Source organism: Schistocerca piceifrons, chromosome 2 (genome assembly GCF_021461385.2).
Source record: "Schistocerca piceifrons isolate TAMUIC-IGC-003096 chromosome 2, iqSchPice1.1, whole genome shotgun sequence".
NCBI lineage: Eukaryota > Metazoa > Arthropoda > Insecta > Orthoptera > Acrididae > Schistocerca > Schistocerca piceifrons.
This window is the reverse complement of record NC_060139.1, coordinates 140,664,020-140,681,119: the sequence shown is the minus strand read 5'-3', so window position 1 is coordinate 140,681,119 and position 17,100 is coordinate 140,664,020.

Genomic DNA, 17,100 nt, shown 5'->3' with positions numbered 1-17,100 from the left:
CATACTATTCCTATTAGCTTCCCTATGTGATTTGGTTCTTTATTCCGAATTCTGCGATATGTTTAAACCTCCTTTTATTTTCTACTCTGGTGCACCAGCACGAAGCCACATCTGAAATGGAATCGTCCAAGTGAAAAATCGTCCTAGTGAAAGGATATGGCTACATTCAGACGTAATGTTAGTTATCACTTACTTTTCGTAGGCTTCAGGAAACAGATATCACTGGCTCAAATGGCTCTGAGCACTATGGGACTCAAGTGCTGAGGTCATAAGTCCCCTAGAGCTTAGAACTACTTAAACCTAACTAACCTAAGGACAGCACACACATCTATGCCCGAAAAAGGGATTCGAACCTGCGACCGTAGCGGTCGCGCGGTTCAAGACTGAAGCACCTAGAACCGCTCGCCCGCACCGACCGGCTACAGAACTGTGCACGCTGGATGGTAGCTCCGTAGTTGTGATTGTCTTTACATAGAACGGAATGGGTCCTCTGGTCCAAATGAACCGATTATTGACTGAAAATGGTCGTGTTCGGTTATTTGGAGACTTTACATCCTTTCAACGATGGGATTTTTATGGATGACAAATCGCCATTTCAGCGGCCCACCACTGTTCGCGACTTGTTTGAAGAACATTCTGGACAGTGCGAGCGGATGATTCGGCCCTCCAGATAGCGCGACGTGAATCCCAACGAACGTTATGGTACATAATCGAGAGGTCAGTTCGTACATAAAATCCTGCACCAGCAGCACTTTCGTGATTACGGACGGTTGGTAGACGCAGCGTGGCTCAATATGTATGCAGTCGACTTAAAACGACTTGTTGAGACCATGCACGTCGAAATGCTGTACAGCATCTGGAAAAAGGAGGTCCGACACGATATTAGGATGTATCAGATGACTATTGTCACCGTAGTGAGTACTCCAATTTGTGAATATAATTTTGTTGTTTTCAGAGACGCCAACCTCATGAATAAAATGATTGGCATATCTTGAAAAACATTAGCTGTGTCACTTAATAGTTCACCCACGCCTGAGTATTCGAGTCCTAAACCATAGCATTTCATCTGAAACAGCGGTATACAATCAAGAATCGATGCTGGGACGAACTATTTTTAGTGACAACCACAGGTTAGTACAATTTTCAGAATACTGCTACCTTTCTCGATGTCTTAAGGCCCAACTGTGACCCCTGCAGGGACTGCAGTCTCAATATAAATGTCGTCAATAGCGTGGACAAAGACAGAAATATCCTTTGTTGTGTGATTACACGATTGCAGAGCTATCATTGGAAGTAGTTGCTTCCATAAAATATGTAGAAGTATGCTTACGGAGCCATCTGATGTTGAACGAAAATGTTAAATTAATCGCGGGTAGGGAAAATGCCAGAGTGAGATTTATTGGAAAAATTACTAGGAAATGTAGTACATCAACAAAGTAAGTGGCTTACAAAATACTCGTGCAATGCGTGAACATGGCTCGGGACATTGGGATCCGTATCACATAGGATTTGTAAATGAATAGGGAAGATCCACAGAAGAAGAGAAGCACGTTTTGTTACAGGTTCATTTAAAAACCGTGAACGGGTCACAGAGATGTAAGTCATCTCCTGCGGCAGACGCTGCAAAAGAGGCGTTCTGTATCAGGTATAACCTACTGTTAAAATTCGGAGAGCGTGCTTTCCTATAAGAGTCAACCAGTACATTGCCTCCTTCTTCGTATATCTCTCGAAACTGCTTTGAAGATAAAACTAGAGCTACTCCAGGCTTAGCAGCAACCTCATTTCCTGCAAACCATACACAACTTGAAAAGGAAACTTGGGAAGTAACTGTAGTACATGGAGTAGCCCCTCCCACATACAGTAAGGTGGCTGGCAGAGCAAAAGTATAGATTTAGTCACAGTAGTGATATTTGTAAGGGGAATGGTTTCATTAAAGCATCGCAACTTACACTTTGACGTTGGCTTCCAAAAACAAGACAGTTTTCTGATTTTTCACGTTAACAGATAGTTGCCAGAGATGAAAGAACGGATAAATGAAGAAAAAAATTATGACAAACTGAGGATTGAATTTATAGTTTGACTGTTACCTCCTTTATAATCTGTTGCCTCCTCTGTTTCCCATCCAAACTTTCTGCACACTAATGAAAACAATTTCCTTACCAGTTCTTCCCCGTCACTGATCAAGCCATCGAACCACCCAACAGAGGAAATATCAGTGGACAGATCGGTATCCACTGAAGAGTAGATAATGATGAACAGACGTTAAACGTATCCACTCGTGTGTATCTCAAAGGAGGGAGAAGGGGGTTGGGGAATGGGAGCTGGCTGTTGGCAAGAGATCTGCTAGGAGAAGGAGATTTTCAGATAGTTTTACTATTGGTGTTTGTAATAGATATGACCAACTGTCAGAGTCTAGTGGAGAGGAATCTCTAGTAGCTGTAGATGTAGGAAGTATGCAGCAGACCTCAGCAGTTACGGTGGCTAGGACAGTTGCAAAGTCTAAGAGAAAGAAGAAGGTTCTGCTGTTAGGTAGTTCTCATGGTAGAGGTGTAGGCCAGCAGTTGCAGGACGTTTTGGGGAGTGAGTACCAGGTCACCAGCATTGTGAAGCCTAATGCAGGATTGGCTCAGGTGACTTTTAACATAGGGGGGTTATGTAGGGATTTTACTAAAGAGGATCAGGTAGTGATTGTGGGTGGGGCTGGTAATAGTATTGATAGGGATGGGGAGTATGACATAGATGGTGACCTGGAAAAGATAACCACTCAGACTGGCAACACGAATGTGCATTTCGTGGAACTGTTTCAGCGTCACGATCGGCCTCATCTTAATACAGCCGTCAGGCGTAATAACATGAGACTTGGGGGTGCGCTGATGACAGAAGGCATGAGTCACATTTCAGTGGTGTCGGTGGAGTCTATCAGTAGGACGGGTTTCACTAGACATGGCCTGCACCTCAACAGGTATGGGAAGGGGAGGTTGGCAAAACTTATAGGTGACAGCATAGGTGGGGGTGGTTGGATCACTCATTGGAAAATTCCGGTAGTTGTGGGTGTTAGAGCTGTACCTTTTTTAGATTGAAGTCAGCTGATAGGTATTCCTGCTTAAGGGAAGTCTCTCTAACAAAGAAACCACTTTCTACAAAGCTTGGGTATCCGATTAATGAGGGAATTAGTATATTTCATCAAAATATACAAGGTATTAGAGATAAAGTTAGTAAACTGCTTATAGATGTTGACTCTGAAATTATTGGTATATCTGAACACTTCTTAAATAAGGAGATAATTCAGAGGCTTCCTTTATCAGGATACAGGTTGGCTGGCAGCTTTTCTAGGAGCTCTTTGCGGTGTGGGGGAGTAGCCATGTATGTGAAAAACGGTATCCCATTTGAGTCAACTGATATTTCAAAGTACTGCACTGAAAAGGTGTTTGAATGTTGTGCAGGTGTGGTTAAATTTAGTGGAGCTAAACTTCTTACTGTTGTTATTTATAGATCCCCAGACTCCGATTTCACAACATTTTTGCTAAAGCTAGAGGAGGTTCTTGGTTCACTTTATAGGAAATACAAAAAGTTAGTTATATGTGGTGATTTCAATATTAATTGTATAAGTGATTGTGCAAGGAAAAGGATGCTGGTAGACCTCCTTAATTCATATAATCTTATGCAAACCGTATTCTTTCCAGCGAGAGTGCAAGGGAACAGTAGAACAACCATAGACAATATTTTTGTTCATTCGTCATTATTAGAAGGGCATTCTGTTAGCAAAAAGGTGAACGGCCTTTCAGATCATGATGCACAAATTTTAAGTCTAAAAGATTTTTGTGCTGCAACACATGTTAAATATAGTTACCAACTTTTTAGGAAAGCTGATCCAGTTGCTGTACAGACTTTTGTAAACCTTATCAAGGAACAAGAGTGGCAAGATGTTTATAGTGCTAATACAGTAGACGATAAATATAATGCTTTCCTCAAGACTTTTCTCGTGCTCTTTGAAAGTTGCTTTCCGTTAGAACGTTCAAAACAGGGTACTAGCACAAACAGGCAGCCTGGGTGGCTGACTAAAGGGATAAGAATATCTTGTAGAACAAAGTGGCAGTTATATCAAAACGTTAGAAACAGTCAAAATCTAAATGCAGCAGCCCATTACAAACAGTATTGTAAGGTGCTTAAAAGGTTATTAGGAAGGCAAAAAGTATGTGGTATGCAGATAGAGTAGCTAAGTCTCAGGATAAAATTAAAACCATATGGTCAGTCGTAAAGGAAGTGGCTGGTCTGCAGAGACAGGTCGAGGATATAGAATCAGTGCGTAGTGGGGATGTCCGTGTTACTGACAAGTCGCATATATGTACAGTACTTAATAATCACTTTCTGAATATAGCAGGTGAACTAAATAGAAACCTAGTCCCAACAGGGAATCATATAGCGCTCTTAGAAAAAAGTGTTCCGAGACTGTTACCTGAAATGCTCCTCCATGATACTGACAAGACGGAGATTGAGTTAATAATTAAATCACTAAAGACCAAGAACTCTCATGGATATGACGGTGTATCTAGCAGAATACTGAAGTATTGTTCCACGTATGTTAGCTCAGTACTTAGCCATATCTGTAACTTTTCCTTTAGGAGTGGTCGGTTTCCTGACCGATTAAAGTACTCGGTAGTGAAGCCACTTTATAAAAAGGGAGACAGGGATAATGTTGACAATTATAGACCTATTTCTATGCCATCGGTGTTTGCTAAAATTATCGAAAGGTTTGTATATACAAGGTTGCTGCAGCATTTAAATTCACATAATTTGCTGTCAAATGTACAGTTTGGTTTTAGAAATGGCTTAACAACTGAAAATGCTATAGTCTCTTTTCTCTGTGAGGTTATGGACGGATTAAATAAAAGGTTGCGAACGTTAGGTGTTTTCTTTGATTTAACGAAGGCTTTTGACTGTGTTGACCACAAAATATTACTGCAGAAGTTGGACCATTATGGAGTAAGGGGAGTAGCTTACAATTGGTTCGCCTCCTACTTTAAGAACAGAAAGCAGAAGGTAATCCTCCGCAATATTGAGAGTGGTAATGAAGTTCAGTCCCAATGGGGCACTGTTAAATGGGGCGTTCCCCAAGGGCCGGTGCTGGGGCCACTGCTGTTTCTTATTTATGTAAATGATATGCCTTCTAGTATTACAGGTGATTCAAAAATATTTCTGTTTGCTGATGACACCACCTTGGTAGTGAAGGATCTTGTGTGTAATATTGAAACATTATCAAATAATGTAGTTCATGATATAAGTTCGTGGCTTGTGGAAAATAATTTGATGCTAAATCACAGTAAGACTCAGTTTTTACAGTTTCTAACCCACAATTCAACAAGAACTGACATTTTAGTCAGACAGAATGGGCATGTTATAAGCGAGACGGAACAGTTCAAGTTCCTAGGCGTACGGATAGATAGTAAGCTGTTGTGGAACGCCCATGCTCAGGATCTTGTTCAGAAATTAAATGCCGCTTTATTTACCATTAGAACAGTATCTGAAATAAGTGACATTTCAACACGAAAAGTAGTATACTTCGCATATTTTCATACGCTTATGTCATATGGTATTATTTTTTGGGGTAATTCTTCTGATTCAAAAAGGGTATTTTTGGCTCAAAAACGGGCTGTTCGAGCTATGTATGGTGTAAGTTCGAAAACCTCTTGTCGACCCCTATTCAATAGTCTGGGAATTCTGACATTGCCCTCATAGTATGTATTTTCTTTAATGTCGTTTGTTGTTAGCAATTTTAGCTTATTCCCAAGAGTTAGCAGCTTTCACTCAGTTAATACTAGGCAGAAATCAAATCTGCATGTGGAATGCACTTCCTTGACTCTTGTGCAGAAAGGAGTGCAGTATTCTGCTGCATCCATTTTCAATAAGCTACCACAAGAACTCAAAAATCTTAGCAGTAGCCCAAACACTTTTAAGTCTAAACTGAAGAGTTTCCTCATGGCTCACTCCTTCTATTCTGTCGAGGAGCTCCTGGAAGAGCTAAAAAATTAAGCAAATTCCAGTGTTACATTCTTGATTTTCTTTATTTAAACTAACGACTTGTCGCCTGAATATGCTTCTTATATTTCATTTTATCTGTTTCTACAATCGTGTTATAATTTCATGTATTGACTCGTTCCATGACCATGGAGACTTCTCCTAAATGTGGTCCCACGGAACAATAAATAAATAAATAAAAAAATAAATATTATAAATTCTTTATTTCCAAGTTTAATATTGGTACTTAAAGTAGTTTACATTTTTAAACCTATTATCGTTTTATTATTTATTTACAAGTGGGTACCGTGATAAACTACAGATTTTATATCTATTACGTAGTTTAATTACAGGACGAATATACAGCCACTTCGGTTGCACTAAATGTTTCCTCGGTTGACCACGGTTTGGATTGCACTACGGCCATTTTCGTCGGAATAAACAGTCTTGAGACGTTTTAAACCAAGGTGTGATTACGTGTATTACATGTAACTTTTTATTCTGAAGAAAATTGCCCCAGTGCAATCGAAACCGTGGTAAACGTCCTGTAATTAAATAGCGTATGGTTGCTGGATCACAGCCAATCAGATGTTTAAAATTTCTGATACCTAGCTTACTAGTTATGTGACAACGGAACCCAGACGTGTACTAGTAATTTCTGAGCTGTAGCTGTTATTGGCCATCTCTCCATGCTCCTTGTGTTTCCCACTGTCTGTAGTAAATTGTTTTGCTTGAGAGTATACAGGGCGGTCCATTGATCGTGACCGGGTCAAATATCTCATAAAATAAGCGTCAAACGAAAAAACTAAAAATAACGAAACTTGTCTAGCTTGAAGGGGGAAACCAGATGACGCTATGGTTGGCCCACTAGATGGAAGATATCAACAGTGTTTTTTTTTTATATGAGAACCCAATTTTTCATCACATATTCGTGTAGTACGTAAAGAAATATGAATGTTTTAGTTGGACCACCTTTTTCGCTTTGTGATAGATGGCGCTGTAATAGTCACAAATACACTCCTGGAAATTGAAATAAGAACACCGTGAATTCATTGTCCCAGGAAGGGGAAACTTTATTGACATATTCCTGGGGTCAGATACATCACATGATCACACTGACAGAACCACAGGCACATAGACACAGGCAACAGAGCATGCACAATGTCGGCACTAGTACAGTGTATATCCACCTTTCGCAGCAATGCAGGCTGCTATTCTCCCATGGAGACGATCGTAGAGATTCTGGATGTAGTCCTGTGGAACGGCTTGCCATGCCATTTCCACCTGGCGCCTCAGTTGGACCAGCGTTCGTGCTGGACGTGCAGACCGCGTGAGACGACGCTTCATCCAGTCCCAAACATGCTCAATGGGGGACAGATCCGGAGATCTTGCTGGCCAGGGTAGTTGACTTACACCTTCTAGAGCACGTTGGGTGGCACGGGATACATGCGGACGTGCATTGTCCTGTTGGAACAGCAAGTTCCCTTGCCGGTCTAGGAATGGTAGAATGATGGGTTCGATGACGGTTTGGATGTACCGTGCACTATTCAGTGTCCCCTCGACGATCACCAGTGGTGTACGGCCAGTGTAGGAGATCTCTCCCCACACCATGATGCCGGGTGTTGGCCCTGTGTGCCTCGGTCGTATGCAGTCCTGATTGTGGCGCTCACCTGCACGGCGCCAAACACGCATACGACCATCATTGGCACCAAGGTAGAAGCGACTCTCATCGCTGAAGACGACACGTCTCCATTCGTCCCTCCATTCACGCCTGTCGCGACACCACTGGAGGCGGGCTGCACGATGTTGGGGCGTGAGCGGATGACGGCCTAACGGTGTGCGGGACCGTAGCCCAGCTTCATGGAGACGGTTGCGAATGGTCCTCGCCGATACCCCAGGAGCAACAGTGTCCCTAATTTGCTGGGAAGTGGCGGTGCGGTTCCCTACGGCACTGTGTAGGATCCTACGGTCTTGGCGTGCATCCGTGCGTCGCTGCGGTCCGGTCCCAGGTCGACGGGCACGTGCACCTTCCGCCGACCACTGGCGACAACATCGATGTACTGTGGAGACCTCACGCCCCACGTGTTGAGCAATTCGTCGGTACGTCCACCCGGCCTCCCGCATGCCCACTATACGCCCTCGCTCAGAGTCCGTCAACTGCACATACGGTTCACGTCCACGCTGTCACGGCATGCTACCAGTGTTAAAGACTGCGATGGAGCTCCGTATGCCACGGCAAACTGGCTGACACTGACGGCGGCGGTGCACAAATGCTGCGCAGCTAGCGCCATTCGACGGCCAACACCGCGGTTCCTGGTGTGTCCGCTGTGCCGTGCGTGTGATCATTGCTTGTACAGCCCTTTCGCAGTGTCCGGAGCAAGTATGGTGGGTCTGACACACCGGTGTCAATGTGTTCTTTTTTCCATTTCCAGGTGTGTATATGGATCACAATTTTAGACGAACGGTTGGTAACAGGTAGGTAACAGGTAGGTTTTTAAATTAGAATACAGAACCTAGGTACGTTTGAACATTTTATTTCGTTTGTTTCAATGTGACACATGTACCTTTGTGGACTTATCATTTCTGAGAACGCATGATCTTACAGCGTGATTACCTGTAAATACCACTTTAATGCAAGATATGCTCAAAATGATGTCCGTCAACCTCAATGCATTTGGCAGTACGTGTAACGACATTCCTCTCAACAGCGAGTAGTTTGCCTTCCGTAATCTTCGCACATGCATTGACAATGCGCTGACGCATTTTGTCAGGCTTTGTCGGTGGATCACGATAGGAAACATCCTTCCACTTTCCCCACAAGAAGATTTCCGGGTGACCAATCCATCTGTCATGAAACATGCTATTCAATACCGCTTCAACCGCACGTGAGCTATGTGCCGGACATCCATCATGTTGGAAGTACATCGCCATTCTGTCATGCAGTGAAACATCTTGTAGTAACATCGGTAGAACAATACGTAGGAAATCAGCATAGATTGCCATCGATAAAATGGGAGCCAATTATCCTCCCTCCCATAATGCCGCACCATACATTAACTTGCCAAGGTCGCTGACGTTCCACTTGTCGTACCCATCGTGGATTTTCCGTTGCCCAATAGTGCGTATTATGCAGGTTTACGTTACCGCTGCTGGTGAATGAAGCTTCGTCGCTAAATAGAACCTGTGCAAAAAATCTGTCATCGCCTCGTAACTTCTCTTGTGCCCAGTGGCAGAACTGTACACGACGTTCAAAGTCGTCGCCATGCAATTCCTGGTGCATAGAAATATTGTACTGGTGCAATCGATGTTGATGTAGCATTCTCAACACCGACGTTTTTGAGATTCCCGATTCTCGGGCAATTTGTCTGCTACTGATATGCGGATTAGCCGCGACAGCAGCTAAAACACCTACTTGGGCATCATCATTTGTTGCAGGTCGTGGTTGACCTTTCACATGTGGCTGAAAACTTCCTGTTTCCTTAAATAACCTAACTATCCGGCGAACGGTCCGGACTCTTGGATGATGTCCAACATACCGAGCAGCATACATAGCACACGCCCGTTTGGTATTTTAATCACAATAGCCATACATCAACACGATATCGACCTTTTCCGCAATTGGTAAACGGTCCATTTTAACACGGGTAATGTATCACGATGAAAATACCATCTGCACTGGCGGAATGTTATATGATACCACGTACTTATATGTTTGTGACTATTACAGCGCCATCTATCACAAAGCGAAAAAAGTGGTCCAACTAAAACATTCATATTTCTTTACGTACTAAACGAATATTTAATAAAAATGGGGGTTCCTATTTTTTAAAAACGCAGTTGATATCCGTTTGAGCTATGGCAGCGCCATCTAGCGGGCCAACCATGGCGCCATCTGGTTTCCGCCTTCAAGCTAGACGATTTTTGTACTTTGTAGTTTTTTGTTTGATGCTTATTTCGTGAGGTATTTGGCCCGGTCACTGTCAATGGACCACCCTGTATAGTTTAGAGAAACGTTTTTGGTGATGGTAAGCGTTCATGTGTCTTTTAAAGTACATATTGTCTGCTGTAAGTCATTATTCAGTCATCTTTCGTATTAAACGAGGTCATCATCTGTGGTGTCAGTCTTTAATCATTGGTAAACAAGTGTAGAGTAACCTCCTGAGGGCCATGGAAGAATGGAATCTGTACGGTGCTGACTTGACCACACACTCTACGTCCACTGTACATGCCGTGAAGTGATAAGGGGCCACTAACCTCCGACAGTGGCAGCGAAAGTGAAATAGTGGCGCCACTTGATGTGGTAGTCAATTTATGTGGCTCTACTCAACGTCAGTGTAATATTCAATCTAAGTGATGCAGGAGAATTTCAAACGGATTACCGTTGTTGTCGTTGCATGGTTTATGGGAGAATCGACGTATTCGCCAACAACAACAGCAAATCAGCAGATAAGGCACCTCACAGCAATCGTTACAAACCATATGTTCCTTAAATTAAACTGTTAAATAAGATAAAGTAGCACTTATTCCTGGATACGGAAAATCATGAGAGTGTTGCAGTATGAGACGTCTGCAGCAAACCAAATGAATGAGCCAGACATAAGGTGCTGGTCTCTACATGATTATTAATGAAATATATTTTTCAGACCACCAAAAAATGCACAACAACACTAGTGTAAAACATACTTTTTATGAAAATATTTGTATTTCTCGTACTATGGGATGTACGTGACTGTAACTACTCTAAAAAATGTTTTATTACTGGTAAGGAAATGGTATAGTATACATGTTATTACTGGAACAAACTTTTTATCGCCACATTCATTTCGCACCCAGTAACTCATTTTTTAACAAGACACCACTGCTGCGGAATAGTGTTGTTCACACAAGTCAGGACAGTTCCACAGACATATTTACAGAAAAATACTGAAGTGAAAATATATCACAACAACATTTCCTTTTCAACTGCTTTGATGACGAAATACATATAAGAATGAAGAGAATGGGACGCTGAGGTTATCTGGAATTGCTATAGGCAATTTCACAAAACCTCCTCGTTATTTCTATCGAACGTCTGTTAGAAATATGCTTCACCTTGAGAATTTCGACAACGCCTTATCGACCATCTTTAAAAGAGAAATGAAGGACAGATGCCAATGCGAAGCTTTCATTGAGTCAGGGATGTGGTTCCCATTATTCAGTCGAAATAAGAGCACGCTGTACAGCAAGTGTTCAAAGTCGAGGCTCTACCAGGGCCATATTCAAAAAAGTTCAGTGATGAATTTTATTAATTCCGTGAGTTTCGTAAACAGAAGCACGTTATTAAGTGCAAAAAAAGTAGCATGTGATATTTCTTTTCTATAATTTTATTTTTGTGCATTTCAGATCACTGTTAATGGGATTTTGAAAACGAAGTTTTTAAAGTCGTTTAAATCAAACACTGTCTCGCCACGTAAATATTACTAAAATTATTTCGTTTTACGAGAAAACGTAATATTCTAAATGATTGTGCTGAACTTCTACAGAATCCACACGGATTAGTAATGTTTTCGAGGGCTTTATTGGCTCCTCACCTTATACAGATCCGTTTCGAAGATAATAAAGAATAACTTCCTTTGCTCGAAATTAAAAGTCGCCTTTTAATTAATCTTCTCGTAATTTGGCTTACATCCAACAGAGTTCCTGGTGAAAGCGGCCTAAGAGGAAAGATTTCCCTACTCGAGTGATAACTTCCGAGTTTTGATTAATCGCCTTAATCTAGCCGTGAGAGAACGAGCTCCCTGTGTCGACTAGTGCTTAACAAACGGCCGCAGAGCAACGCAAAAGCACCTCAGACTTCCATGAACACACTAACGCTACGGCTTTTCTTTGTCTGTGAGAATGTCGAAAACCCGTCCACGTTCTTTAAGGAGTTATACAGGAAACTTTATTCATTTTTTCATGAGTAAAAGACATGTGGATGTTGATCCTTTGCATAGTATTTCAGCTTTCACAACACTCTTAAGAATTATCTTTGGATTTCTACATTCGTGACTTTCAGATGTTAAATTCTTACAAGCTAAGAACACCTACCGAACTGGGTCATAATACCCTTAGATACCTTATGCGTCTATCTCTGTAAACTGCCAACTGCTCCCGAGGTTTAACAATATATGTTGTCAAAGTACTGAATTAATCTACTACTTCCTTCGCTCGTACGGTAACGAACAAGGCTGTGAAAAGTGACTGGCATTAGTCTGTCGTGGATAGTTAGATACGACTTCGTAAATTCGTAGACCATCTACTGGCGACAGCGTAGATGCGTCTTCACACCACGAAATACCGGAATCTTTGGATAGACACTTGAGTGGCGTACTTCAAGTCATGTCATGGAGATTAGTAGGAACTGGGTACAAAGTAGCTACATCTCCCAGGTCTGCTTAGTAGGTTTGAGACTCGTGACACGATCCTACAGTTCAATCCATTTTTTTCGAGTAATTTTCGTGTTTGCAGCCGGATCCCATCAACATTCTGCCACGATATTTCGGCCCAGAGACATCCGGCCATCCTCAGGTGAGTAGTACTGAAGAGACCTGGTTCAAATGGCTCTGAGCACTATGGGACTTAACATCTGAGGTCTTCAGTCCCCTAGACCTTAGAACTACTTAAACCTAACTAACCTAAGGACATCACACACATCCATGCCAGAGGCAGGATTGAACCTGCGACCGTAGCAGTCGTGGTTACTAAATAAAAATAAGTTTAGGAGAGAGTACGTATGTTCAAACAGAGCCGTCAAATCATTACTGAACAAGTTACCAATAAGATGTAGCGAGTTAAATAAAGGCATTTTGGTAGTTCAATCCATTTTGACGTGGTTGCAGAACGAGAGGATGTTACAGTGTCTCACTGAATTAGTCACCAGCAAAGAGCTGTAGCAAACGACATGACGAACATTTAAACACTGACTCGTAATAGTGGACTCTTTCAGAACTAGTCTAACTCTTGTCATTTCTTGGATTCACGGTGTACTCAAAGGACTTTCACACAGCGTCTGTATGTCTCCAGGAATCAGTGATCCAAATAACGTACATATTTTGTGGATAGCAATAATGATAATAATAACAATAATGATAATAGCAAAATGTATTCGTTGATCAGTTTTTCCAGTGATATGGACTGGTTACTTACCACCACATGTACGTAGAATGTTGGTAAAGTAACATAGAAACCAAACTTTTGTCTTAATTCTGAACAAATAATTCGAAGTTTTATGCATTAGTTTAGATACTCGTACTACTTCTAGACTAACACACATACTCAAACAAAAACAACACCCACCCACCCACCCACCCACCCACCCACACACACACACACACACACACACACACACACACACACACTACAATGTTGCTGCTACGTTCTTTTTGATAAACTGACCAATACTGACTACATAGCACTCCATTACTGATTTCGTCTGCTTGAATACATCTAAAGTATTCTTGAATTACTTCGTGTCGCTATCAAACAAAAACACAGGGTTTGTTAGCCCCAAAACTGCCATTATTTGGGTAAAGTAATACACTGCTATACAAACGCTTACGCCAACCGTTTACATAATTGAACTCTCATCTGCTCTGGCATGTGGCAACTCAATTGGTCCCGCTCACACATACGCACATTCACACTTACATAAATCATAAACAAATGTGAATCCACAATTACAGTTACACAACAGTTTAGATCGATATTTTATTTATCGCTATTTAATGAGTAGTTGTGCGTCAAGGGTTTTCTTGCCTAATAATTACGAATGTATAAACTGTTGTGAATGACTGAATCTGTTGAGTAGTTTGTGTGCAACAACGAATATCGAACGGAAACAGTAACATGATGAGTATTCCGCGACATTATTACTGCCCTTTGTGGAATTGTATCGCCCACGTTCGCTTGCACTGACATCTCTTGTTGGCAAGAAAACGCAAAAATAAGCAAATATTGGCATACCAAGTGCAAATAACTACTTTAGTTGGTGTAAATGAAACACCTAAGTTCAACACTGTGCTGTCAAATATAATTTCACTGCTAATAACGAGACAATGAATTTGACTGAGAGACAATTCAGCACCTGTTTGTTGTTCTCATTACCTGTTTCTTGTCTTTAATATATTTTACTGTTCTCCAGCTAAAGCTAATGTTCATACGCAGTTTTCCTTTTCGATGTAAATACTTCGCGGTACAACTAAATAATGGCTGTTACCGGAGAGATGTAATTGCTTGCTCACGTCAGATGTATCTTCTGCTGAAGTTGACTGTCGCAGGAACTGTACAGCGACTGATGAACACAGGAATATGACAAGATGGCGGAGAGGTATCTTGTGATTATACAAATTAATTTAGGAAAAGTGCTATCCACTCCCTCTGCGGCACCAGTGTACAGTCTTTGTTAGGTCCGATTTATGCTGATTTATCGTTGTTATTCCTTTCAATATCTCTATTTTTAATGTCGTTTACTGTTACCCACTTCTCGTTAACGTCCATATGAAAAGTTATGTTTCGATTTAAAAGCTTACTGAGTAACGAAGGAATAACTGCCAGAATGGGACATGTACTTTCTTCCTCACTTGAAAGTTGCCTGTCACAGCAGATTTAGAATGTCTCATGTTCTCGCAGTCCACGGAAGGCTGTCAAGATGGTGGACAGCTATCTTGTAAATGTACAAATTAATTTAGGGAAAATGCCATCAATACCAGCTGCTATAGCTCGTGGTCGTGTGGTAGCGTTCTCTCTTCCCGCGCCCGTGTTCCCGGGTTCGATTCCCGGCGGGATGAGGGCTATTCTCTGCCTCGTGATGACTGGGTGTTGTGTGATGTCCTTAGGTTAGTTAGGTTTAAGTAGTTCTAAGTTCTAGGGGACTTGATGGCCATAGATGTTAAGTCCCATAGTGCTCAGAGCCACTTGAACCATTTGAACCAGCTGCTATACTGGCAGACATTTTGACGTATAAAACTCACTGATTCGAGTCTAATATCATTTAGTACGGAAACTGGTATGGAAAGTGCTGGGCTGATATTTGAACACAGTTTGAGCACAACAACGGACGATCACTTAACGATATATTTGAGGGACACGTTTCCACTTTATCAATACCTCACTTTCGAATTGAATGTGTGCTTTGGTCCTCGCGACAAGTAGTTTGACAATAATTAATGAATTCCTTTACAGTCCCTTTCTCAGAGGCAAACGATCGACAACAGCCACTTTAATAACACAGTTGGTATCACCGTAGTAGTTCACAATTTCATTCTGCCTCTCAGACGAAATAATACTTGTAATATTTGGTGTACAGTCTCTGCTAATGCAGCATTATTAATCGCACTGTGTGATAACGATTGTTCCCTTCTCGTACCTTCGATGTCTTGATTCTTCCTCTTGGTAACATTCTGACTTCTGCGTGGATCGGCAACTGAATCTATTGTCGCCTATCTTGGGTCTCGTTATCGTCTCCTGCTCTCCTCTCCTTCGTTGTTAACAACAGAATCGGTGCGCCTTCTAAAAATTCCACTAATTCGCTGAAACAACGCTGCTATGATAATTGGCTAGCAAATTCTTCGCTTTGCCCGTTTCTACACTCTGAAGCCGCTTTCACTGTCTCAGTACTATCACCTTCTTCATATTATATCATCCGACCGTTACTGTGAAAAACCGAATCCTAACTCCAACTAACTGATCTTTGGCACTTCGATTTTTCTTCTCCGCTTTTTATCAGCCCTTCGTTACTACAAACAAAACACCATCTTTTCTCAAAAGACGACCTATTTTTCACTAATAAACAGACATGTACCTTCCTCCCATCTTTAAACTTCTGCCTCCCATCGTCAGCTGTCAATATTAATTGATTGCTTCCGTCGTAACGAATTACAAAGACAACATTTTTTCATGTTGTACCAAAGCATTCTCCTTTTCACATACATCACACACAAATCATATAGAACAAGGGATACAAATATTTGTGTCACACATAACGTGACACTATATTTAGAGAATACATTAAAATTATTTACTGTTAAATAAAAAAATTGTTTTGTGCAAATTATACAAAATCACTGTTATGCACATTGTTTGTTCTTGGAAATGCAGCCGGCCGGGGTGGCCGAGCAGTTTTAGGCGTTACAGTCTGTAACCGCGCGGTCGCTACGGTCGCAGGTTCGAATCCTGCCTCCGGCATGGATGTGTGTGATGTCCTTAGGTTAGTTAAGTTTAAGTAGTTCTAAGTTCTAGGGGACTGATGACCTCAGCAGTTAAATCTCATAGTGCTCAGAGCCATTTTTTTGGAAATGCACTGTGATGGCTGTGTCAGAGAAAATTTCCATCGCAATACAGGACCGAGACCAAACCATTCACATTACTTCAAACACATAATTTCATTCACACTATTATTGTTCAATTTTGCCAAGCTCACTTCAAGAATTAACTTGGTTCTTCACTACCTGAAACACTCAAAACGCAGGATATGAATATATGGTGTCTGTTCCTTCCGCAGTGGCGATACATATTACGTCAATTGGGAGTGAAGGGAGAAAGGAATAAAAAGAAAAAGAACTGATGATATCAGCTGCGTCTGGACTTTATGCAGAATCAGCGGCGATGAGTGAAACTGTGTGTCAGACTGGAACTCTAACCCGGTCCCTCCTGCTTAAGGGCAGCTGTGTTAACCACTGTGCCGGCCAGACAAAGTGCTAATCGCTCATGGGCAGACTACCTCGGCACATTCCTCACGACTCACAATCCCACCGAGTGCTACGACTTACTCACAGTCCCCCTCCATGTTCTCCGTGCTATCTTATTTTCTATTACCACTGGAGGTCGAACGTAAATGTGCATCTGCACTGTTGGTTATACTTAAAATCCCGTCGAGGTGTATCAGTATTGTGTGTATATGGTGTCTGATCTTTTGGACAGGTCCTCTCCCTCTGACCTTGGGCCATGGTTATTGTTGTTTGCAAATGCAGATTCCGAGGTAGCATTCTGTTCAAGAACTGATAAATACAACTTCTCTGCCTGACGTGGTAGTTTCGTGACATGTACAGCGAAAATGTAGTAAGCGAT